Below are 27,171 nucleotides of genomic sequence, written 5' to 3'. Positions count from 1 at the left end.
AGTGATAAAGAAAGATGTGAGTGTACTGTCTGGTTAACAATTGCACTGGGAGGGATTGTAGACTCACTCAGAGTTTACAGTAATAAAGTGATAAAGAAAGATGTGAGTGGATTGTCTGGATAACAATTGCACTGGGAGGGATTGTGGGCTCAATCAGATTTTACAGTAATAAAGTGAGAAAGAAAGATGTGAATGTATTGTGTGGTTAACAATTGCACTGGGAGGGATTGTCAGATCACTCAGAGTTTACAGTAATAAAGTGATAAAGAAAGATGTGAGTGTATTGTCTGGTTAACAATTGCACTGGGAGGGATTGTAGACTCACTCAGAATTGACAGTAATAAAGTGATAAAGAAAGATGAGAATGGATTGTCTGGTTAACAATTGCACTGGGAGGGATTGCAGACTCACTCAGAGTTTACAGTAATAAAGTGATAAAGAAAGATGTGAGTGTATTGTTTGGTTAACAATTGCACTGGGAGGGATTGTAGACTCACTCAGACTTTACAGTAATAAAGTAATAAAGAAAGATGTGAGTGTATTGTCTGTTAACAATTGCACTGGGAGAGATTGTAGACTCACTCAGAGTTTACAGTCTTAAAGTGATAAAGAAAGATGTGAATGTATTGTCTGGTTAACAATTGCACTGGGAGGGATTGTCGGCTCACTCAGAGTTGACTGCAATAAAGTGATAAAGAAAGATGTGAGTGTATTGTCTGGTTAACAATTGAACTGGGAGGGATTGTAGACTCACTCAGAGTTTACAGTAATAAAGTGATAAAGAAAGATGTGAGTGTATTGTCTGGTTAACAATTGCACTGGGAGGGATTGTAGACTCACTCAGAGTTTACAGTAATAAAGTGATAAAGAAAGATGTGAGTTTATGTCTGTTAACAATTGCACTGGGTGAGATTGTAGACTCACTCAGAGTTTACAGTAATAAAGTGATAAAGAAAGATGTGAGTGTATTGTCTGGTTAACAATTGCACTGGGAGGGATTGTAGACTCACTCAGAGTTTACATTAATATAGTGATAAAGAAAGATGTGAGTGTATTGTCTGGTTAACAATTGCACTGGGAGGGATTGTCGACTCACTCAGAGTTTACTGTAATTAAGTGATAAAAAAAGATGTGAGTGTATTGTCTGGTTACCAATTGCACTGGGAGGGATTGTAGACTCACTCAGAGTTTACAGTAATCAAGTGATAAAGAAAGACGTGTTTGTATTGTCTGGTTAACAATTGCACTGGGAGGGATTGTAGACTCACTCAGAGTTTACAGTAATAAAGTGATAAAGAAAGATGTGAGTGTATTGTCTGGTTAACAATTGCACTGGAAGGGATTGTAGACTCACTCAGAGTTTACAGTAATAAAGTGATAAAGAAAGATGTGAGTGCATTGTCTGGTTAACAATTGCACTGGGAGGGATTGTAGACTCACTCAGAATTTACAGTAATAAAGTGATAAAGAACGATGTGAGTTTATGTCTGTTAACAATTGCACTGGATGGGATTGTAGACTCACTCAGAGTTTACAGTCATAAAGTGATAAAGAAAGATGTGAATGTATTGTCTGGTTAACAATTGCACTGGGAGGGATTGTCTGCTCACTCAGAGTTTACAGTAATAAAGTGATAAAGAAAGATGTGAGTGTATTGTTTGGTTAACAATTGCACTGCGAGGGATTGTAGACTCACTCACAGTTTACAGTAATAAAGTGATAAAGAAAGATGTGTGTGTATTGTTTGGTTAACAATTGCACTGGGAGGGATTGTGGACTCACTCAGACTTTACAGTAATAAAGTAATAAAGAAAGATGTGAGTGTATTGTCTGTTAACAATTGCACAGGGAGAGATTGTAGACTCACTCAGAGTTTACAGTCATAAAGTGATAAAGAAAGATGTGAATGTATTGTCTGGTTAACAATTGCACTGGGATGGATTGTCGGCTCACTCAGATTTTACTGCAATAAAGTGATAAAGAAAGATGTGAGTCTATTGTCTGGTTAACAATTGCACTGGGAGGGATTGTAGACTCACTCAGATTTTACAGCAATAAAGTGATAAAGAAAGATGTGAGTGTATTGTCTGGTTAACAATTGCACTGGGAGGGATTGTAGACTCACTCAGAGTTTACAGCAATAAAGTGATAAAGAAAGATGTGAGTGTATTGTCTGTTTAACAATTGCACTGGGAGGGATTGTAGACTCACTCAGACTTTGCTGTAATAATGTGATAAAGAAGGATGTGTTTGCATTGTCTGGTTAACAATTGCACTGGGAGTGATTGTAGACTCACTCAGATTTTACTGAAATAACGTGACAAAGAAAGATGTGAGTGTATTGTCTGGTTAACAATTGCACTGGGAGGGATTGTAGACTCACTCAGACTTTACAGTAATAAAGTGATAAAGAAAGATGTGAGTGCATTGTCTGTTAACAATTGCACTGGGAGAGATTGAAGACTCACTCAGAGTTTACTGCAATAAAGTGATAAAGAAAGATGTGAGTGTATTGTCTGGTTAACAATTGCACTGGGAGGGATTGTAGACTCACTCAGTGTTTGCTGCAATAAAGTGAGAAAGAAAGATGTGAGTGTATTGTCTGGTTAACAATTGCACTGGGAGGGATTGTAGACTCACTCAGAGTTTACAGTAATAAAGTGATAAAGAAAGCTGTGAGTGTATTGTCTGGTTAACAATTGCACTGGGAGGGATTGTAACTCACTCAGAGTTTACAGTAATAAAGTGATAAAGAAAGATGTGAGTGTATTGTCTGGTTAACAATTGCACTGGGAGGGATTGTAGACTCACTCAGACTTTACATTTATAAAATGATAAAGAAAGATGTGAGTGTATTGTCTGTTAACAATTGCACTGGGAGGGATTGTAGACTCACTCAGAGTTTACAGTCATAAAGTGATAAAGAAAGATGTGAGTTTATGTCTGTTAACAATTGCACTGGGTGGGATTGTAGACTCACTCAGAGTTTACAGTAATAAAGTGATAAAGAAAGATTTGAGTGTATTGTCTGGTTAACAATTGCACTGGGAGGGATTGTAGACTCACACAGATTTTATAGTAATAAAGTGATAAAGAAAGATGTGAGTGTATTGTCTGGTTAACAATTGCACTGGGAGGGATTGTCGACTCACTCAGAGTTTACAGTAGTAAAGTGATAAAGAAAGATGTGAGTGTATTGTCTGGTTAACAATTGCACTGGGAGGGATTGGAGACTCACTCAGAGTTTACAGTAATAAATTGATAAAGAAAGATGTGAGTGTATTGTCTGGTTAACAATTGCACTGGGAGGGATTGTAGACTCACTCAGAGTTTACAGTAATCAAGTGATAAAGAAAGATGTGAGTGCATTGTCTGGTTAACAATTGCACTGGGAGGGATTGTAGACTCACTCAGAGTTTACAGTAATAAAGTGATAAAGAAAGATGTGAATGTATTGTCTGGTTAACAATTGCACTGGGAGGGATTGTGGGCTCACTCATTGTTTACAGTAATAAAGTGATAAAGAAAGATGTGAGTGTATTGTCTGGTTAACAATTGCACTGGGACGGATTGTAGACTCACTCAGAGTTTACAGTAATAAAGTGATAAAGAAAGATGTGAGTGTATTGTCTGGTTAACAATTGCACTGGGAGGGATTATCGGCTCACTCATTGTTTACAGTAATAAAGTGATAAAGAAAGATGTGAGTGTATTGTCTGGTTAACAATTGCACTGGGAGGGATTGTAGACTCACTCAGAGTTTACAGTAATAAAGTGATAAAGAAAGATGTGAGTGTATTGTCTGTTTAGCAATTGCACTGGGAGGGATTGTAGATTCACTCAGAGTTTACAGTAATAAAGTGATAAAGAAAGATGTGAGTGTGTTGTCTGGTTAACAATTGCACTGGGAGGGATTGTAGACTCACTCAGAGTTTACAGTAATAAAGTGATAAAGAAAGATGTGTGTGTTTTGTCTGTTTAACAATTGCACTGGGAGGGACTGTAGACTCACTCAGAGTTTACAGTAATAAAGTGATAAAGAAAGATGTGAGTGCATTGTCTGGTTAACAATTGCACTGGGAGGGATTGTAGACTCACTCAGAGTTTACAGTAATAAAGTGATAAAGAAAGATGTGAATGTATTGCCTGGTTAACAATTGCACTGGGAGGGATTGTTGGCTCACTCAGAGTTTACTGTAATAACGTGATAAAGAAAGATTTGAGTGTATTGTCTGGTTAACAATTGCACTGGGAGGGATTGGAGACTCACTCAGACTTTACAGTAATAAAGTGATAAAGAAAGATGTGAGTGTATTGTCTGTTAACAATTGCACTGGGAGAGATTGGGGACTCACTCAGAGTTTACTGTAATAAAGTGATAAAGAAAGATGTGAGTGTATTGTCTGGTTAACAATTGCACTGGGAGGGATTGTAGACTCACTCATTGTTTACAGTAATAAAGTGATAAAGAAAGATGTGAGTGTATTGTCTGGTTAACAATTGCACTGGGAGGGATTGTAGACTCACTCAGAGTTTACAGTAATAAAGTGATAAAGAAAGATGTGAGTGTATTGTCTGTTTAGCAATTGCACTGGGAGGGATTGTAGATTCACTCAGAGTTTACAGTAATAAAGTGATAAAGAAAGATGTGAGTGTGTTGTCTGGTTAACAATTGCACTGGGAGGGATTGTAGACTCACTCAGAGTTTACAGTAATAAAGTGATAAAGAAAGATGTGTGTGTTTTGTCTGTTTAACAATTGCACTGGGAGGGACTGTAGACTCACTCAGAGTTTACAGTAATAAAGTGATAAAGAAAGATGTGAGTGCATTGTCTGGTTAACAATTGCACTGGGAGGGATTGTAGACTCACTCAGAGTTTACAGTAATAAAGTGATAAAGAAAGATGTGAATGTATTGCCTGGTTAACAATTGCACTGGGAGGGATTGTTGGCTCACTCAGAGTTTACTGTAATAACGTGATAAAGAAAGATTTGAGTGTATTGTCTGGTTAACAATTGCACTGGGAGGGATTGGAGACTCACTCAGACTTTACAGTAATAAAGTGATAAAGAAAGATGTGAGTGTATTGTCTGTTAACAATTGCACTGGGAGAGATTGGGGACTCACTCAGAGTTTACTGTAATAAAGTGATAAAGAAAGATGTGAGTGTGTTGTCTGGTTAACAATTGCACTGGGAGGGATTGTAGACTCACTCAGAGTTTACAGTAATAAAGTGATAAAGAAAGATGTGTGTGTTTTGTCTGTTTAACAATTGCACTGGGAGGGACTGTAGACTCACTCAGAGTTTACAGTAATAAAGTGATAAAGAAAGATGTGAGTGCATTGTCTGGTTAACAATTGCACTGGGAGGGATTGTAGACTCACTCAGAGTTTACAGTAATAAAGTGATAAAGAAAGATGTGAATGTATTGCCTGGTTAACAATTGCACTGGGAGGGATTGTTGGCTCACTCAGAGTTTACAGTAATAAAGTGATAAAGAAAGATGTGAGTGCATTGTCTGGTTAACAATTGCACTGGGAGGGATTGTAGACTCACTCAGAGTTTACAGTAATAAAGTGATAAAGAAAGATGTGAGTGTATTGTCTGGTTAACAATTGCACTGGGAGGGATTGTAGACTCACTCAGAGTTTGCTGCAATAAAGTAATAAAGAAAGATGTGAGTGTATTGTCTGGTTAACAATTGCACTGGGAGGGATTGTAGACTCACTCAGAGTTTACAGTAATAAAGTGATAAAGAAAGATGTGAGTGTATTGTCTGTTTAGCAATTGCACTGGGAGGGATTGTAGATTCACTCAGAGTTTACAGTAATAAAGTGATAAAGAAAGATGTGAGTGTGTTGTCTGGTTAACAATTGCACTGGGAGGGATTGTAGACTCACTCAGAGTTTACAGTAATAAAGTGATAAAGAAAGATGTGTGTGTTTTGTCTGTTTAACAATTGCACTGGGAGGGACTGTAGACTCACTCAGAGTTTACAGTAATAAAGTGATAAAGAAAGATGTGAGTGCATTGTCTGGTTAACAATTGCACTGGGAGGGATTGTAGACTCACTCAGAGTTTACAGTAATAAAGTGATAAAGAAAGATGTGAATGTATTGCCTGGTTAACAATTGCACTGGGAGGGATTGTTGGCTCACTCAGAGTTTACTGTAATAACGTTATAAAGAAAGATTTGGGTGTATTGTCTGGTTAACAATTGCACTGGGAGGGATTGTAGACTCACTCAGACTTTACAGTAATAAAGTGATAAAGAAAGATGTGAGTGTATTGTCTGGTTAACAATTGCACTGGGAGGGATTGTAGACTCACTCAGAGTTTGCTGCAATAAAGTGATAAAGAAAGATGTGAGTGTATTGTCTGGTTAACAATTGCACTGGGAGGGATTGTAACTCACTCAGAGTTTACAGTAATAAAGTGATAAAGAAAGATGTGAGTGTATTGTCTGGTTAACAATTGCACTGGGAGGGATTGTAGACTCAATCAGACTTTACAGTAATAAAGTGATAAAGAAAGATGTGAATGTGTTGTCTGGTTAACAATTGCACTGGGAGGGATTGTAGACTCTCTCAGAGTTTACTGTCATAAAGTGATAAAGAAAGATGTGAGTGTGTTGTCTGGTTAACAATTGCACTGGGAGGGATTGCAGACTCACTCAGAGTTTACAGTAATAAAGTGATAAAGAAAGATGTGAGTGTATTGTCTGGTTAACAATTGCACTGTGAGGGATTGTAGACTCACTCAGAGCTTACTGTAATAAAGTGATAAAGAAAGATGTGAGTGTATTGTCTGGTTAACAATTGCACTGGGAGGGATTGTAGACTCACTCAGAATTTACAGTAATAAAGTGATAAAGAAAGATGTGAGTGTAATGTCTGGTTAACAATTGCACTGGGAGGGATTGTAGACTCACTCAGAGTTTACAGTAATAAAGTGATAAAGAAAGATGTGAGTGTATTGTCTGGTTTACAATTGCACTAGGAGGGATTGTCAGCTCACTCAGAGTTTACAGTAAACGAGGACTGAAATATTCTCTGAGTAGGAGAAGTGATTGGACAAAATGTCTCACCTCAATCTCATTCCAAGCTGACTTCAGCAGAATAAATTCTATTTCAAGATATGATCACTTTTATACAGGATTGCCACGGAGAACTATAAAAAGTTTTCAAACATTGTTTGAGAGAGAGAGAAAGAGCAAAAAGCTCTGGAGTTGGAGGCCTTAATGAAAACCTTCAGTCTGCCAAGCCGGGTTCACGATCTGGAGAGAGATGCTGATTTTCACACAATGAAAACCCTTCCCCCCATGCACTGAAGTCCACTTCCCCACACACAGAAACCCTTCCCCACACCCTGAAACCCCTTCCCCACACACTGAAACCCCGTCCCCACACACTGAAACCCCATCCCCCCCACAAACTGAAACCCTTCCCCACACACTGAAACCCTTCCCCACACACTGAAACCACTTCCCCACACACTGAAACACCATGCCCACACACTGAAACCCCTTCACCACACACTGAAACCCTTCCGCACACACTGAAACCACTTCCCCACACACTGAAACCACTTCCCCACACACTGAAACCACATCCCCACACACTGAAACCCTAACCACACACTGAAACACTTCCCCACACACTGAAACCCCTTCCTCACACACTGAAACCCCTTCCTCACACACTGAAACACATCCCCAGACACACTGAAACCCCTTCCCCACACACTGAAACCCCTTCCCCAGACACTGAAACCCTTCCCCACTCACTGAAATACTTCCCCACACACGGAAACCCCTTCCACACACACTGAAACCACTTCCCCACACACTGAAACACTTCTCCACACACTGAAACCCCTTTCCCAAACACTGAAACCCTAACCCACACACTGAAACACTTCCCCACACACTGAAACACTTCCCCACACACTGAAACCTCTTCCCCACCCACTGAAACCAATTCCCCACACACTGAAACCCCTTCAACACACACTGAAACGACTTCCCCACACACTGAAACACTTCCCCATACACCGAAACACCTTTCCCACACACAGAAACCCCTTCCCCACAAACTGAAGCCCCTTCCACACACACTGAAACCCCTTCCCCACACACTGAAACACCGTCCCTACACAGTGAAATTCTTCCCCACACACTGCAACCCCTTCCCCACACACTGAAACCCCTTCCCCACTCACTGAAACACATCCCCACACACTGAAACCCCTACCCCACACACTGAAACCCCTTCCCCACACACTGAATCCCCTTCCACCCACTCTGAAACACTTCCCCACACTCTGAAACCCCTTCCCCACACACTGAAACCCTTCCCCACACTCTGAAACCCCTTTCCTACACTCTTAAACCCCTTTCCCACACGTTGAAACACCTTCCCCACACACTGAAACCCCTTCCTCAAACACTGTAACACCTTCCCCACACACTGAAACCCATTCCGCACTCACTGAAACCCCATCCCCACACACTGAAACCCCACCCCCAGACACTGAAACCCCATCCCCACACAATGAAACACCTTCCCCACACACTGAAACACCATCCACACACACTGAAACACCTTGCCCACACACTGAAACCCCTTCCGCGCACACAGAAACCCCTTCCCCACACGCTGAAACCCCTTCCCCCCCCTCACTGAAACCCTTCCCTCACTCTGAAACCCCATCCCCACTCTCTGAAACCCCTTCCCCACACACTGAAACACCATCCCCACACACTGAAACACCTTCCACACACAGTGAAAGCCCTTCCCCACACACTGAAACACCTTTCCCACACACTGAAACCCCTTCCCCACACACTGAAACCCCTTCCCCACACACTGAAACCCCTTCCGCACACACTGAAACCCATCCCCACACACTGAAACACCTTCCCCACACACTGAAACACTTCCCCACACACTGAAACCCCTTCCCCACCCACTGAAACCACTTCCCCACACACTGAAACCCCTTCAACACACACTGAAACGCCTTCCCCAGACACTGAAACACTTCCCCATTCACCGAAACACCTTTCCCACACACAGAAGCCCCTTCCCCACACACTGAAACACCTTCCCCACACACTGACACACTTCCCCACACAATGAAACACTTTCCAACACACTGAAACCCCTTCCCCACACACTGAAACTACACCCCCAGACACTGCAACCCCTTCCCCACACAATGAAACCCCTTCCCCGCACACTGAAACACATCCCCACACACTGAAACACCTTGCCGACGCACTGAAACCCCTTCCGCACACACTGAAACCACGTCCCCACACGCTGAAACCCATTCCCCCAACGCAGAAATCCTTCCCCACACTCCTAAACCCCTTCCCCACACACTGAAACCCCTTCCCCACACACTGAAACCCTTCCCCACACTCTGAAAGCCCTTCCCCACACACAGAAACACCATTCCCATACACTGAAACCCCTTCCCCACACACTGAAAGCCCTTCCCCACACAATGAAACACCTTCCCCACACACTGAAACCCCTTCCCCACACACTGAAAAACCTTCCCCACACACTGAAACCCCTTCCGCACTCACTGAAACCCATCCCCACACACTGAAACCCCAACCGCACACACTGAAACCCCTTCCTCACACACTGAAACCCCTGCCCCACACACTGAAACCCATCCCCACACACTCAAACCCCTTCCCCACACACTGAAACCCCTTCCCCACAAACTGAAGCCCCTTCCACACACACTGAAACCCCTTCCCCACACACTGAAACACCGTCCCTACACAGTGCAATTCTTCCCCACACACTGCAACCCCTTCCCCACACACTGAAACCCCTTCCCCACTCACTGAAACACATCCCCACACACTGAAACCCCTACCCCACACACTGAAACCCCTTCCCCACACACTGAATCCCCTTCCACCCACACTGAAACCCTTCCCCACACACTGAAACCCCTTCCCCACACACTGAAACCCTTCCCCACACTCTGAAACCCCTTCCCCACACTCTGAAACCCCTTCCCCACACGTTGAAACACCTTCGCCACACACTGAAACCCCTTCCCCACTCACTGAAACCCCTTCCTCAAACACTGTAACACCTTCCCCACACACTGAAACCCCTTCCGCACTCACTGAAACACATCCCCACACACTGAAACCCCACCCCCAGACACTGAAACCCCTTCCCCACACAATGAAACACCTTCCCCACACAATGAAACACCATGCCCACACACTGAAACACCTTGTACACACACTGAAACCCCTTCCGCGCGCACAGAAACCCCTTCCCCACAAACTGAAACCCCTTCCGCACACACTGAAACCCATCCCCACACACTGAAACACCTTCCCCACACACTGAAACCCCTTCCCCACACACTGAAACCCCTTCTCCACACACTGAAACACATCCCCACACACTGAAACACCTTCCCCACACACTGAAACCCCTTCCACAAACATTGAAACCATCCCCACACACTGAAACCCATCCCCACACACTGAAACCCATCCCCACAGACTGAAACACATTCCCCACAGACTGAAAAACGTTCCCCTCACACTGAAACACGACCCCACACACTGAAACACGACCCCACACACTGAAACAACGACCCCACACACTGAAACCCCTTCCCCACACACTGAAACCCCTTCCCCACACACTGAATCCCCTTCCGCACATACTGAAACCCATCCCCACACACTGAAACCCCTTCTCCACACACTGAAACACATCCCCACACACTGAAACACCTTCCCCACACACTGAAACCCCTTCCGCAAACATTGAAACCATCCCCACACACTGAAACCCATCCCCACACACTGAAACCCATCCCCACAGACTGAAACACATTCCCCACACACTGAAACACGACCCCACACACTGAAACACGACCCCACACACTGAAACAACTTCCCCACACACTGAAACCCCTTCCCCACACACTGAAACCCCTTCCCCACACACTGAATCCCCTTCCGCACATACTGAAACCCATCCCCACACACTGAAACCCCACCCCCACATATTGAAACCCCTTCCCCACACACTGGAACCCCTTCCCCACACACTGAAACACATCCCCACACACTGAAACACCTTCCCCACGCACTGAAACCCCTTCCACACACATTGAAACACATCCCCACACACTGAAACCCATCTCCACACACTGAAACACATTCCCACACACTGAAACCCATCCCCACAGACTGAAACACATTCCCCACACACTGAAACCCTTCCCCACACACAGAAACACATCCCCACACACTGAAACCCCACCCCCACAGACTGAAATCCCTTCCCCACACACTGAAACCCCTTCCCCACACACTGAAACACATCCCCACACACTGAAACAACTTCCCCACACACTGAAACCCCTTCCGCACACATTGAAACACATCCCCACACACTGAAACCCCTTCCCCACACACTGAAAGCCCTTCCCCACACAGTGAAACACCTTCCCCACACAGTGAAACCCCTTCCCCACACACTGAAAAACCTTCCCCACACACTGAAACTCCTTCCGCACACACTGAAACCCCTTCCGCACACACTGAAACCCCTTCCGCACACACTGAAACCCATCCCCACACACTGAAACCCCAACCCCACACACTGAAACACCTTCCCCACACACTGAATCCCCTTCCCCACACACTGAAACACATCCCCACATACTGAAACCCCTTCCCCACACACTGAAACCCCTTCCCCACAAACTGAAGCCCCTTCCACACACACTGAAACCCCATCCCCACACACTGAAACCCCACCCCCAGACACTGAAACCCCATCCCCACACAATGAAACACCTTCCCCACACACTGAAACACCATCCACACACACTGAAACACCTTGCCCACACACTGAAACCCCTTCCGCGCACACAGAAACCCCTTCCCCACACGCTGAAACCCCTTCCCCCCCCTCACTGAAACCCTTCCCTCACTCTGAAACCCCATCCCCACTCTCTGAAACCCCTTCCCCACACACTGAAACACCATCCCCACACACTGAAACACCTTCCACACACAGTGAAAGCCCTTCCCCACACACTGAAACACCTTTCCCACACACTGAAACCCCTTCCCCACACACTGAAACCCCTTCCCCACACACTGAAACCCCTTCCGCACACACTGAAACCCATCCCCACACACTGAAACACCTTCCCCACACACTGAAACACTTCCCCACACACTGAAACCCCTTCCCCACCCACTGAAACCACTTCCCCACACACTGAAACCCCTTCAACACACACTGAAACGCCTTCCCCAGACACTGAAACACTTCCCCATTCACCGAAACACCTTTCCCACACACAGAAGCCCCTTCCCCACACACTGAAACACCTTCCCCACACACTGACACACTTCCCCACACAATGAAACACTTTCCAACACACTGAAACCCCTTCCCCACACACTGAAACTACACCCCCAGACACTGCAACCCCTTCCCCACACAATGAAACCCCTTCCCCGCACACTGAAACACATCCCCACACACTGAAACACCTTGCCGACGCACTGAAACCCCTTCCGCACACACTGAAACCACGTCCCCACACGCTGAAACCCATTCCCCCAACGCAGAAATCCTTCCCCACACTCCTAAACCCCTTCCCCACACACTGAAACCCCTTCCCCACACACTGAAACCCTTCCCCACACTCTGAAAGCCCTTCCCCACACACAGAAACACCATTCCCATACACTGAAACCCCTTCCCCACACACTGAAAGCCCTTCCCCACACAATGAAACACCTTCCCCACACACTGAAACCCCTTCCCCACACACTGAAAAACCTTCCCCACACACTGAAACCCCTTCCGCACTCACTGAAACCCATCCCCACACACTGAAACCCCAACCGCACACACTGAAACCCCTTCCTCACACACTGAAACCCCTGCCCCACACACTGAAACCCATCCCCACACACTCAAACCCCTTCCCCACACACTGAAACCCCTTCCCCACAAACTGAAGCCCCTTCCACACACACTGAAACCCCTTCCCCACACACTGAAACACCGTCCCTACACAGTGCAATTCTTCCCCACACACTGCAACCCCTTCCCCACACACTGAAACCCCTTCCCCACTCACTGAAACACATCCCCACACACTGAAACCCCTACCCCACACACTGAAACCCCTTCCCCACACACTGAATCCCCTTCCACCCACACTGAAACCCTTCCCCACACACTGAAACCCCTTCCCCACACACTGAAACCCTTCCCCACACTCTGAAACCCCTTCCCCACACTCTGAAACCCCTTCCCCACACGTTGAAACACCTTCGCCACACACTGAAACCCCTTCCCCACTCACTGAAACCCCTTCCTCAAACACTGTAACACCTTCCCCACACACTGAAACCCCTTCCGCACTCACTGAAACACATCCCCACACACTGAAACCCCACCCCCAGACACTGAAACCCCTTCCCCACACAATGAAACACCTTCCCCACACAATGAAACACCATGCCCACACACTGAAACACCTTGTACACACACTGAAACCCCTTCCGCGCGCACAGAAACCCCTTCCCCACAAACTGAAACCCCTTCCGCACACACTGAAACCCATCCCCACACACTGAAACACCTTCCCCACACACTGAAACCCCTTCCCCACACACTGAAACCCCTTCTCCACACACTGAAACACATCCCCACACACTGAAACACCTTCCCCACACACTGAAACCCCTTCCACAAACATTGAAACCATCCCCACACACTGAAACCCATCCCCACACACTGAAACCCATCCCCACAGACTGAAACACATTCCCCACAGACTGAAAAACGTTCCCCTCACACTGAAACACGACCCCACACACTGAAACACGACCCCACACACTGAAACAACGACCCCACACACTGAAACCCCTTCCCCACACACTGAAACCCCTTCCCCACACACTGAATCCCCTTCCGCACATACTGAAACCCATCCCCACACACTGAAACCCCTTCTCCACACACTGAAACACATCCCCACACACTGAAACACCTTCCCCACACACTGAAACCCCTTCCGCAAACATTGAAACCATCCCCACACACTGAAACCCATCCCCACACACTGAAACCCATCCCCACAGACTGAAACACATTCCCCACACACTGAAACACGACCCCACACACTGAAACACGACCCCACACACTGAAACAACTTCCCCACACACTGAAACCCCTTCCCCACACACTGAAACCCCTTCCCCACACACTGAATCCCCTTCCGCACATACTGAAACCCATCCCCACACACTGAAACCCCACCCCCACATATTGAAACCCCTTCCCCACACACTGGAACCCCTTCCCCACACACTGAAACACATCCCCACACACTGAAACACCTTCCCCACGCACTGAAACCCCTTCCACACACATTGAAACACATCCCCACACACTGAAACCCATCTCCACACACTGAAACACATTCCCACACACTGAAACCCATCCCCACAGACTGAAACACATTCCCCACACACTGAAACCCTTCCCCACACACAGAAACACATCCCCACACACTGAAACCCCACCCCCACAGACTGAAATCCCTTCCCCACACACTGAAACCCCTTCCCCACACACTGAAACACATCCCCACACACTGAAACAACTTCCCCACACACTGAAACCCCTTCCGCACACATTGAAACACATCCCCACACACTGAAACCCCTTCCCCACACACTGAAAGCCCTTCCCCACACAGTGAAACACCTTCCCCACACAGTGAAACCCCTTCCCCACACACTGAAAAACCTTCCCCACACACTGAAACTCCTTCCGCACACACTGAAACCCCTTCCGCACACACTGAAACCCCTTCCGCACACACTGAAACCCATCCCCACACACTGAAACCCCAACCCCACACACTGAAACACCTTCCCCACACACTGAATCCCCTTCCCCACACACTGAAACACATCCCCACATACTGAAACCCCTTCCCCACACACTGAAACCCCTTCCCCACAAACTGAAGCCCCTTCCACACACACTGAAACTCCTTCCCCACACACTGAAACACCATCCCTACACAGTGAAAATCTTCCCCACACACTGCAACCCCTTCCCCACAGACTAAAACCCCTTCCCCACTCACTGAAACACATCCCCACACACTGAAACCCCTTCCCCACACACTGAAACCCCTTCCCCACACACTGAAACTCCTTCCATCCACATTGAAACCCTTCCCCACACTCTGAAACCCCTTCCACACACACAAAAACCCTTCCCCACAGTCTGAAACCCCTTCCCCACACGCTGAAACACCTTCCACAAACACTAAAACCCCTTCCCCACACACTGAAACCCCTTCATCACACACTGAAACACATTCCCCACACACTGAAACACCTTCCGCACTCACTTAAACCCATCCCCACACACTGAAACCCCACCCCCAGACACTGAAACCCCTTCCCCACACAATGAAACAACTTCCCCACACAGTGAAACACCATCCCCACACACTGAAACACCTTGCCCACACACTGAAAGCCCTTCCGCGCACACAGAAACCCCTTCACCACTCGCTGAAACCCCTTCCCCCCTCACTGAAACCCTTCCCCTCACTCTGAAACCCCATCCTCACACACTGAAACCCCTTCCCTACACACTGAAACCCTTCCCCACACTCTGAAACCCCTTCCCCACTCACTGACACACCATCCCCACACACTGAAACCCATTCCCCACACAGTGAAAGCCCTTCCCCAGACACTGAAATAGCTTTCCCACACACTGAAACCCCTTCCCCACACACTGAAACCCCTTCCGCACACACTGAAGCCCATCCCCACACACTGATACCCCATCCCCACACACTGAAACCCCTTCCCCACACACTGAAACCCGTTCCCCACACACTGAAACCCGTTCACCACACACTGAAACACATCCCCACACACTGAAACACCTTCCCAACACACTGAAACCCCTTCCGCAAACATTAAAACCATCCCCACACACTGAAACCCATCCCCACACACTGAAACACCTTCCCCACAGACTGAAACACATTCCCCACACACTGAAACCCTTCCCCACACAGAGAAGCACATCCCCACACACTGAAACACGACCCCACACACTGAAACACCTTCCCCACACACTGAAACCCCTTCCCCACACACTGAAACCCCTTCCGCACACACTGAAACCCCTTCTGCACACACTGAAACCCATCCCCACACACTGAAACCCCACCCCCACACACTGAAACCCCTTCCCTACACACTGAAACCCTTCCCCACACTCTGAAACCCCTTCCCCACTCACTGACACACCATCCCCACACACTGAAACCCATTCCCCACACAGTGAAAGCCCTTCCCCAGACACTGAAATAGCTTTCCCACACACTGAAACCCCTTCCCCACACACTGAAACCCCTTCCGCACACACTGAAGCCCATCCCCACACACTGATACCCCATCCCCACACACTGAAACCCCTTCCCCACACACTGAAACCCGTTCCCCACACACTGAAACCCGTTCCCCACACACTGAAACACATCCCCACACACTGAAACACCTTCCCAACACACTGAAACCCCTTCCGCAAACATTAAAACCATCCCCACACACTGAAACCCATCCCCACACACTGAAACACCTTCCCCACAGACTGAAACACATTCCCCACACACTGAAACCCTTCCCCACACAGAGAAGCACATCCCCACACACTGAAACACGACCCCACACACTGAAACACCTTCCCCACACACTGAAACCCCTTCCCCACACACTGAAACCCCTTCCGCACACACTGAAACCCCTTCTGCACACACTGAAACCCATCCCCACACACTGAAACCCCACCCCCACGCATTGAAACCCCTTCCCCACACACTGAAACCCCTTCCCCACACACTGAAACTCATCCCCACACACTGAAACCCATCTCCACACACTGAAACCCATCCCCACACACTGAAACACCTTCCCCACACACTGAAACCCTTCCCCACACACAGAAACACATCCCAACACACAGAAACAGAGCCCCACACGATGAAACACCTTCCCCACACACTGAAACCCCTTCCCCACACACTGAAACACCTTCCCCACACACTGAAATACCTTCCCCACACACTGAAATACCTTCCCCACACACTGAAACCCCTTCCCCACCCACTGAAACACCTTCCCCACACACTGAAACCCCGTCCCCACACAATGAAACCCTTCCCCACACACTGAAACACTTCCCAACACACGGAAACCCCTTCCCCTCAAAATGAATCCCCTTCCCCACACACTGAAACCCCTTCCCCACACACTGAAACACATCCCCACACACTGAAACCCCTTCCCCACACACTGAAACACCTTCCCCACCCACTGAAACCCCTTCCCCACACATTGAAACACATCCCCACACACGGAAACCCCTTCCCCACACACTGAAACCCCTTCCGCACACACTGAAACTCCTTCCCCACACACTGAAACCACTTCCCCACACACTAAAACCCCTTCCGCACACACTGAAACCTCTTGCGCACACACTGAAACACCTTCCCCACACACTGAAACCCCTTCCCCACACACTGATATCCCTTCCCCACAGACTGAAACCCCTTCCACACACACTGAAACCCCTTCCACACATACTGAAACACCTTCCCCACACACTGAAACCCCTTCCCCACACACTGAAACCCCTTCTGCACACAGTGAAACCCTTCCCCACACACTGAAGCCCCTTCCCCACACACTGAAACCCCTTCCCCACACACTGAAAAACATCCCCACACACTGAAACCCCTTCCCCACACACTGAAACCCCTTCCCCACACACTGAAACCCCTTCCCCACACACTGAAACACATCCCCACACACTGAAACACCTTCCCCACACACTGAAACCCCTTCCACTCACAGTGAAATCCCTTCCCCACACAGGGAAACCCTTCCCCACACACTGAAACCCCTTCCTCACACACTGAAACACATCCCCACACACTGAAACCCCTTCCCCACACACTGAAACACCTTCCCCACACACTGAAACCCCTTCTGCACACACTGAATCATCATCCCCACACACTGAAACCCCTTCCCCACACACTGAAACCCCCTCTCCACAAACTGAACCCCTTCCACACACACTGAAACCCCTTCCCCACACACTGAAACCCCGTCCCTACACAGTGAAAACCTTCCCCACACACTGCATCCCCTTCCCCACACACTGAAAACCCTTCCCCACTCACTGAAACACATCCCCACACACTGAAACCCCTTCCCCACACACTGAAACCCCTTCCCCACACACTGAATCCCCTTCCACCAACACAGAAACACTTCCCCACACTCTGAAACCCCTTCCCCACACTCTGAAACCCCTTCCCCACACAATGAAACCCTTCCCCACACTCTGAAACCCCTTCCCCACACGCTGAAACACCTTCCCCACACACTGAAACCCCTTCCCCACACACTGAAACCCCTTCCTCACACACTGAAACCCCTTCCCCACACACTGAAACCCCTTCCGCACACACTGAAACCCATCCCCACACCCTGAAACCCCGCCCGCAGGCACTGAAACCCCTTCCCCACACAATGAAACACCTTTCCCACACACTGAAACACATCCCCACACACTGAAACACCTTGCCCACACACTGAAACCCCTTCTGCACACACTGAAACCCCTTCCCCACACTCTGTAACCCCTTCCCCCTCACTGAAACCCTTCCCCTCACTCTGAAACCCCATCCCCACACACTGAAACACCATCCCCACACACTGAAACCCCTCCCCACACACTGAAACCCCTTCCCCACACACTGAAACACTTCCGCACACACTGAAACCCCTCCCCACACACTGAAACCCCTTCCCCACACACTGAAACACTTCCGCACACACTGAAACCCATCCCCACACACTGATACCCCACCCCCACACACTGAAACCCCTTCCCCACACGCTGAAACCCCTTCCCCACACACTGAAGCACATCCCCACACACTGAAACACCTTCCCCACACACTGAAACCCCTTCTGCAAACATTGAAACCCATCCCCACACCCTGAAACCCATCCCCACACACTGAAACCCATCCCCACAAACTGAAACAACTTCCCCACACACTGAAACCCTTCCCCACACACAGAAACACATCCCCACACACTGAAACACATCCCCACACACTGCAACACCTTCCCCACACACTGAAACCCCTTCCCCACACACTGAAACACCTTCCCCACACACTGAAACACCTTCCGCACACACTGAAACCCATCCCCACACACTGAAACCCCACCCCCACACATTGAAACCCCTTCCCCACACACTGAAACCGCTTCCCCACACACTGAAACACATCCCCACACACTGAAACACCTTCCCCACACACTGAAACCCCTTCCGCACACATTGAAACACATCCCCACACACTGAAACCCATCTCCACACACTGAAACACATTCTCACACACTGAAACCCATCCCCACAGACTGAAACCCCTTCCCCACACACTGAAACCCCTTCCGCAAACACTGAAACTCCTTCCCCACATACTGAAACCACTTCCCCACACACTGAAACCCCTTCGCACACACTGAAACCCCTTCCGCACACACTGAAACCCCTTCCACACACACTGGAACACCTTCCCCACACACTGAAACCCCTTCCCCACACACTGAAACCCCTTCCCCACACACTGAAACCCCTTCCGCGCACAGTGAACCCCTTCCCCACACACTGAAACCCCTACCCCACACACTGAAACACCTTCCCCACACACTGAAACCCCTTCCCCACACACAGAAACACATCCCCACACACCGAAACCCCTTCCCCACACACTGAACCCCCTTCCGCACACACTGAAACCCCTTCCCCACACACTGAAACCACTTCCCCACACACTGAAACCCCTTCCGCACACACTGAAACCTCTTGCGCACACACTGAAACACCTTCCCCACACACTGAAACCCCTTCCCCACACACTGATATCCCTTCCCCACAGACTGAAACCCCTTCCACACACACTGAAACACCTTCCCCACACACTGAAACCCCTTCCCCACACACTGAAACCCCTTCCGCACACAGTGAAAGCCTTCCCCACACACTGAAGCCCCTTCCCCACACACTGAAACCCCTTCCCCACACACTGAAAAACATCCCCACACACTGAAACCCCTTCCGCACACACTGAAACACATCCCCACACACTGAAACACCTTCCCCACACACTGAAACCCCTTCCACCCACAGTGAAATCCCTTCCCCACACAGTGAAACCCTTCCCCACACACTGAAACACCTTCCTCACACACTGAAACACATCCCCACACACTGAAACTCCTTCCCCACACACTGAAACCCCTTCCCCACAGACTGAAACCCCTTCTGCAAACACTGAAACATCATCCCCACACACTGAAACCCCTTCCCCACACACTGAAACCCCTTCCCCACAAACTGATCCCCTTCCACACACACTGAAACCCCTTCCCCACACACTGAAACCCCGTCCAAACTCACTGAAACACATCCCCACACACTGAAACCCCTTCTCCACACACTGAAACCCCTTCCCCACACACTGAAACACATCCCCACACACTGAAACACCTTCCCCACACACTGAAACCCCTTCCGCACACTGAAACACATTCTCACACACTGAAACCCATCCCCACAGACTGAAACCCCTTCCCCACACACTGAAACCCCTTCCGCAAACACTGAAACTCCTTCCCCACATACTGAAACCACTTCCCCACACACTGAAACCCCTTCGCACACACTGAAACCCCTTCCGCACACACTGAAACCCCTTCCACACACACTGGAACACCTTCCCCACACACTGAAACCCCTTCCCCACACACTGAAACCCCTTCCCCACACACTGAAACCCCTTCCGCGCACAGTGAACCCCTTCCCCACACACTGAAACCCCTTCACCACACACTGAAACCCCTACCCCACACACTGAAACACCTTCCCCACACACTGAAACCCCTTCCCCACACACAGAAACACATCCCCACACACCGAAACCCCTTCCCCACACACTGAACCCCCTTCCGCACACACTGAAACCCCTTCCCCACACACTGAAACCACTTCCCCACACACTGAAACCCCTTCCGCACACACTGAAACCTCTTGCGCACACACTGAAACACCTTCCCCACACACTGAAACCCCTTCCCCACACACTGATATCCCTTCCCCACAGACTGAAACCCCTTCCACACACACTGAAACACCTTCCCCACACACTGAAACCCCTTCCCCACACACTGAAACCCCTTCCGCACACAGTGAAAGCCTTCCCCACACACTGAAGCCCCTTCCCCACACACTGAAACCCCTTCCCCACACACTGAAAAACATCCCCACACACTGAAACCCCTTCCGCACACACTGAAACACATCCCCACACACTGAAACACCTTCCCCACACACTGAAACCCCTTCCACCCACAGTGAAATCCCTTCCCCACACAGTGAAACCCTTCCCCACACACTGAAACACCTTCCTCACACACTGAAACACATCCCCACACACTGAAACTCCTTCCCCACACACTGAAACCCCTTCCCCACAGACTGAAACCCCTTCTGCAAACACTGAAACATCATCCCCACACACTGAAACCCCTTCCCCACACACTGAAACCCCTTCCCCACAAACTGATCCCCTTCCACACACACTGAAACCCCTTCCCCACACACTGAAACCCCGTCCCCACTCACTGAAACACATCCCCACACACTGAAACCCCTTCTCCACACACTGAAACCCCTTCCCCACACACTGAATCCCCTTCCACCCACACTGAAACCCTTCCCCACACTCTGAAACCCCTTCCCCACACAATGAAACCCTTCCCCACACGCTGAAACACCTTCCCCACACACTGAAACCCCTTCCCCACACACTGAAACCCCTTCCCCACACACTGAAACCCCTTCCGCACACACTGGAACCCATCCCCACACACTGAAACCCCACCCCCAGGCACTGAAACCCCTTCCCCACACAATGAAACACTTCCCCACACACTGAAACACATCCCCACATACTGAAACACCTTGCCCACACACTGAAACCCCTTCCGCACACACTGAAACCCCTTCCCCACACGCTGAAACCCATTTCCCACACGCTGAAACCCCTTCCCCCTCACTGAAACCCTTCCCCTCACTCTGAAACACCATCCCCACACACTGAAACCCCTTCCCCACACACTGAAACCCTTCCCCACACTCTGAAACCCCTTCCCCACACACTGAAACACCATCCCCACACACTGAAACCCCTTCCCCACACAGTGAAAGCCCTTCCCCACACACTGAAACACCTTTCCCACACACTGAAACACCTTTCCCACACACTGAAACCCCTTCCCCACACACTGAAACCCCTTCCCCACACACTGAAACCCCTTCCCCACACACTGAAACCCCTTCCGCACACACTGAAACCCATCCCCACACACTGAAACCCCACCCCCACACATTGAATCCCCTTCCCCACACACTGAAACCGCTTCCCCACACACTGAAACACATCCCCACACACTGAAACACCTTCCCCACACACTGAAACCCCTTCCGCACACATTGAAACACATCCCCACACACTGAAACCCATCTCCACACACTGAAACACATTCTCACACACTGAAACCCATCCCCACAGACTGAAACCCCTTCCCCACACACTGAAACCCCTTCCGCAAACACTGAAACTCCTTCCCCACATACTGAAACCACTTCCCCACACACTGAAACCCCTTCGCACACACTGAAACCCCTTCCGCACTCACTGAAACCCCTTCCACACACACTGGAACACCTTCCCCACACACTGAAACCCCTTCCCCACACACTGAAACCCCTTCCGCGCACAGTGAACCCCTTCCCCACACACTGAAACCCCTTCCCCACACACTGAAACACATCCCCACACACTGAAACCCCTTCCCCACACACTGAAACACCTTCCCCACACACTGAAACCCCTTCCCCACACACAGAAACACATCCCCACACACCGAAACCCCTTCCCCACACACTGAAACCCCTTCCGCACACACTGAAACCCCTTCCACACACACTGAAACACCTTCCCCACACACTGAAACACCTTCCCCACACACTGAAACCCCTTCCCCACACACTGATATCCCTTCCCCACAGACTGAAACCCCTTCCACACACACTGAAACACCTTCCCCACACACTGAAACCCCTTCCCCACACACTGAAACCCCTTCCGCACACAGTGAAACCCTTCCCCACACATAGAAGCCCCTTCCCCACACACTGAAACCCCTTCCGCACACACTGAAACCTCTTGCGCACACACTGAAACACCTTCCCCACACACTGAAACCCCTTCCCCACACACTGATATCCCTTCCCCACAGACTGAAACCCCTTCCACACACACTGAAACACCTTCCCCACACACTGAAACCCCTTCCCCACACACTGAAACCCCTTCCGCACACAGTGAAAGCCTTCCCCACACACTGAAGCCCCTTCCCCACACACTGAAACCCCTTCCCCACACACTGAAAAACATCCCCACACACTGAAACCCCTTCCGCACACACTGAAACACATCCCCACACACTGAAACACCTTCCCCACACACTGAAACCCCTTCCACCCACAGTGAAATCCCTTCCCCACACAGTGAAACCCTTCCCCACACACTGAAACACCTTCCTCACACACTGAAACACATCCCCACACACTGAAACTCCTTCCCCACACACTGAAACCCCTTCCCCACAGACTGAAACCCCTTCTGCAAACACTGAAACATCATCCCCACACACTGAAACCCCTTCCCCACACACTGAAACCCCTTCCCCACAAACTGATCCCCTTCCACACACACTGAAACCCCTTCCCCACACACTGAAACCCCGTCCCCACTCACTGAAACACATCCCCACACACTGAAACCCCTTCTCCACACACTGAAACCCCTTCCCCACACACTGAATCCCCTTCCACCCACACTGAAACCCTTCCCCACACTCTGAAACCCCTTCCCCACACAATGAAACCCTTCCCCACACGCTGAAACACCTTCCCCACACACTGAAACCCCTTCCCCACACACTGAAACCCCTTCCCCACACACTGAAACCCCTTCCGCACACACTGGAACCCATGCCCACACACTGAAACCCCACCCCCAGGCACTGAAACCCCTTCCCCACACAATGAAACACTTCCCCACACACTGAAACACATCCCCACATACTGAAACACCTTGCCCACACACTGAAACCCCTTCCGCACACACTGAAACCCCTTCCCCACACGCTGAAACCCATTTCCCACACGCTGAAACCCCTTCCCCCTCACTGAAACCCTTCCCCTCACTCTGAAACACCATCCCCACACACTGAAACCCCTTCCCCACACACTGAAACCCTTCCCCACACTCTGAAACCCCTTCCCCACACACTGAAACACCATCCCCACACACTGAAACCCCTTCCCCACACAGTGAAAGCCCTTCCCCACACACTGAAACACCTTTCCCACACACTGAAACACCTTTCCCACACACTGAAACCCCTTCCCCACACACTGAAACCCCTTCCCCACACACTGAAACCCCTTCCCCACACACTGAAACCCCTTCCGCACACACTGAAACCCATCCCCACACACTGAAACCCCACCCCCACACATTGAATCCCCTTCCCCACACACTGAAACCGCTTCCCCACACACTGAAACACATCCCCACACACTGAAACACCTTCCCCACACACTGAAACCCCTTCCGCACACATTGAAACACATCCCCACACACTGAAACCCATCTCCACACACTGAAACACATTCTCACACACTGAAACCCATCCCCACAGACTGAAACCCCTTCCCCACACACTGAAACCCCTTCCGCAAACACTGAAACTCCTTCCCCACATACTGAAACCACTTCCCCACACACTGAAACCCCTTCGCACACACTGAAACCCCTTCCGCACTCACTGAAACCCCTTCCACACACACTGGAACACCTTCCCCACACACTGAAACCCCTTCCCCACACACTGAAACCCCTTCCGCGCACAGTGAACCCCTTCCCCACACACTGAAACCCCTTCCCCACACACTGAAACACATCCCCACACACTGAAACCCCTTCCCCACACACTGAAACACCTTCCCCACACACTGAAACCCCTTCCCCACACACAGAAACACATCCCCACACACCGAAACCCCTTCCCCACACACTGAAACCCCTTCCGCACACACTGAAACCCCTTCCACACACACTGAAACACCTTCCCCACACACTGAAACACCTTCCCCACACACTGAAACCCCTTCCCCACACACTGATATCCCTTCCCCACAGACTGAAACCCCTTCCACACACACTGAAACACCTTCCCCACACACTGAAACCCCTTCCCCACACACTGAAACCCCTTCCGCACACAGTGAAACCCTTCCCCACACATAGAAGCCCCTTCCCCACACACTGAAACCCCTTCCCCACACACTGAAAAACATCCCCACACACTGAAACCCCTTCCGCACACACTGAAACACATCCCCACACACTGAAACACCTTCCCCACACACTGAAACCCCTTCCACCCACAGTGAAATCCCTTCCCCACACACTGAAACCCTTCCCCACACACTGAAACACCTTCCTCACACACTGAAACACATCCCCACACATTGAAACTCCTTCCCCACACACTGAAACCCTTTCCACACAGACTGAAACCCCTTCTGCACACACTGAAACATCATCCCCACACACTGAAACCACTTCCCCACACACTGAAACCCCTTCCCCACAAACTGATCCCCTTCCACACACACTGAAACCCCTTCCCCACACACTGAAACCCCGTCCCCACTCACTGAAACACATTCCCACACACTGAAACCCCTTCTCCACACACTGAAACCCCTTCCCCACACACTGAATCCCTTTCCACCCACACTGAAACCCTTCCCCACACTCTGAAACCCCTTCCCCACACAATGAAACCCTTCCCCACACGCTGAAACACCTTCCCCACACACTGAAACCCCTTCCCCACACACTGAAACCCCTTCCGCACACACTGAAACCCATCCCCACACACTGAGACCCCACCCCCAGGCACTGAAACCCCTTCCCCACACAATGAAACACCTTCCCCACACACTGAAACACATCCCCACATACTGAAACACCTTGCCCACACACTGAAACCCCTTCCGCACACACTGAAACCCCTTCCACACACGCTGAAACCCCTTTCCCACACGCTGAAACCCCTTCCCCCTCACTGAAACCCTTCCCCTCACTCTGAAACACCATCCCCACACACTGAAACCCCTTCCCCACACACTGAAACCCTTCCCCACACTCTGAAACCCCTTCCCCACACACTGAAACGCCATCCCCACACACTGAAACCCCTTCCCCACACAGTGAAAGCCCTTCCCCACACACTGAAACACCTTTCCCACACACTGAAACACCTTTCCCACACACTGAAACCCCTTCCCCACACACTGAAACCCCTTCCCCACACACTGAAACCCCTTCCGCACACACTGAAACCCATCCCCACACACTGATACCCCACCCCCACTCACTGAAACCCCTTCCCCACACAATGAAACCCCTTCCCCACACACTGAAACACATCCCCACACACTGAAACACCTTCCCCACACACTGAAACCCCTTCCGCAAACATTGAAACCCATCCCCACACACTGAAACCCATCCCCACACACTGAAACCCATCCCCACAGACTGAAACACCTTCCCCACACACTGAAACCCTTCCCCACACACAGAAACACATCCCCACACACTGACACACATCCCCACACACTGCAACACCTTCCCCACACACTGAAACCCCTTCCCCACACACTGAAACACCTTCCGCACACACTGAAACCCATCCCCACACACTGAAACCACACCCCCACACATTGAAACCCCTTCCCCACACATTGAAACCCCTTCCCCACACACTGAAACCCCTTCCCCACACACTGAAACACATCCCCACACACTGAAA

Source organism: Heterodontus francisci, chromosome 28 (genome assembly GCF_036365525.1).
Source record: "Heterodontus francisci isolate sHetFra1 chromosome 28, sHetFra1.hap1, whole genome shotgun sequence".
NCBI lineage: Eukaryota > Metazoa > Chordata > Chondrichthyes > Heterodontiformes > Heterodontidae > Heterodontus > Heterodontus francisci.
Note: the sequence above shows the minus strand (reverse complement) of the source record.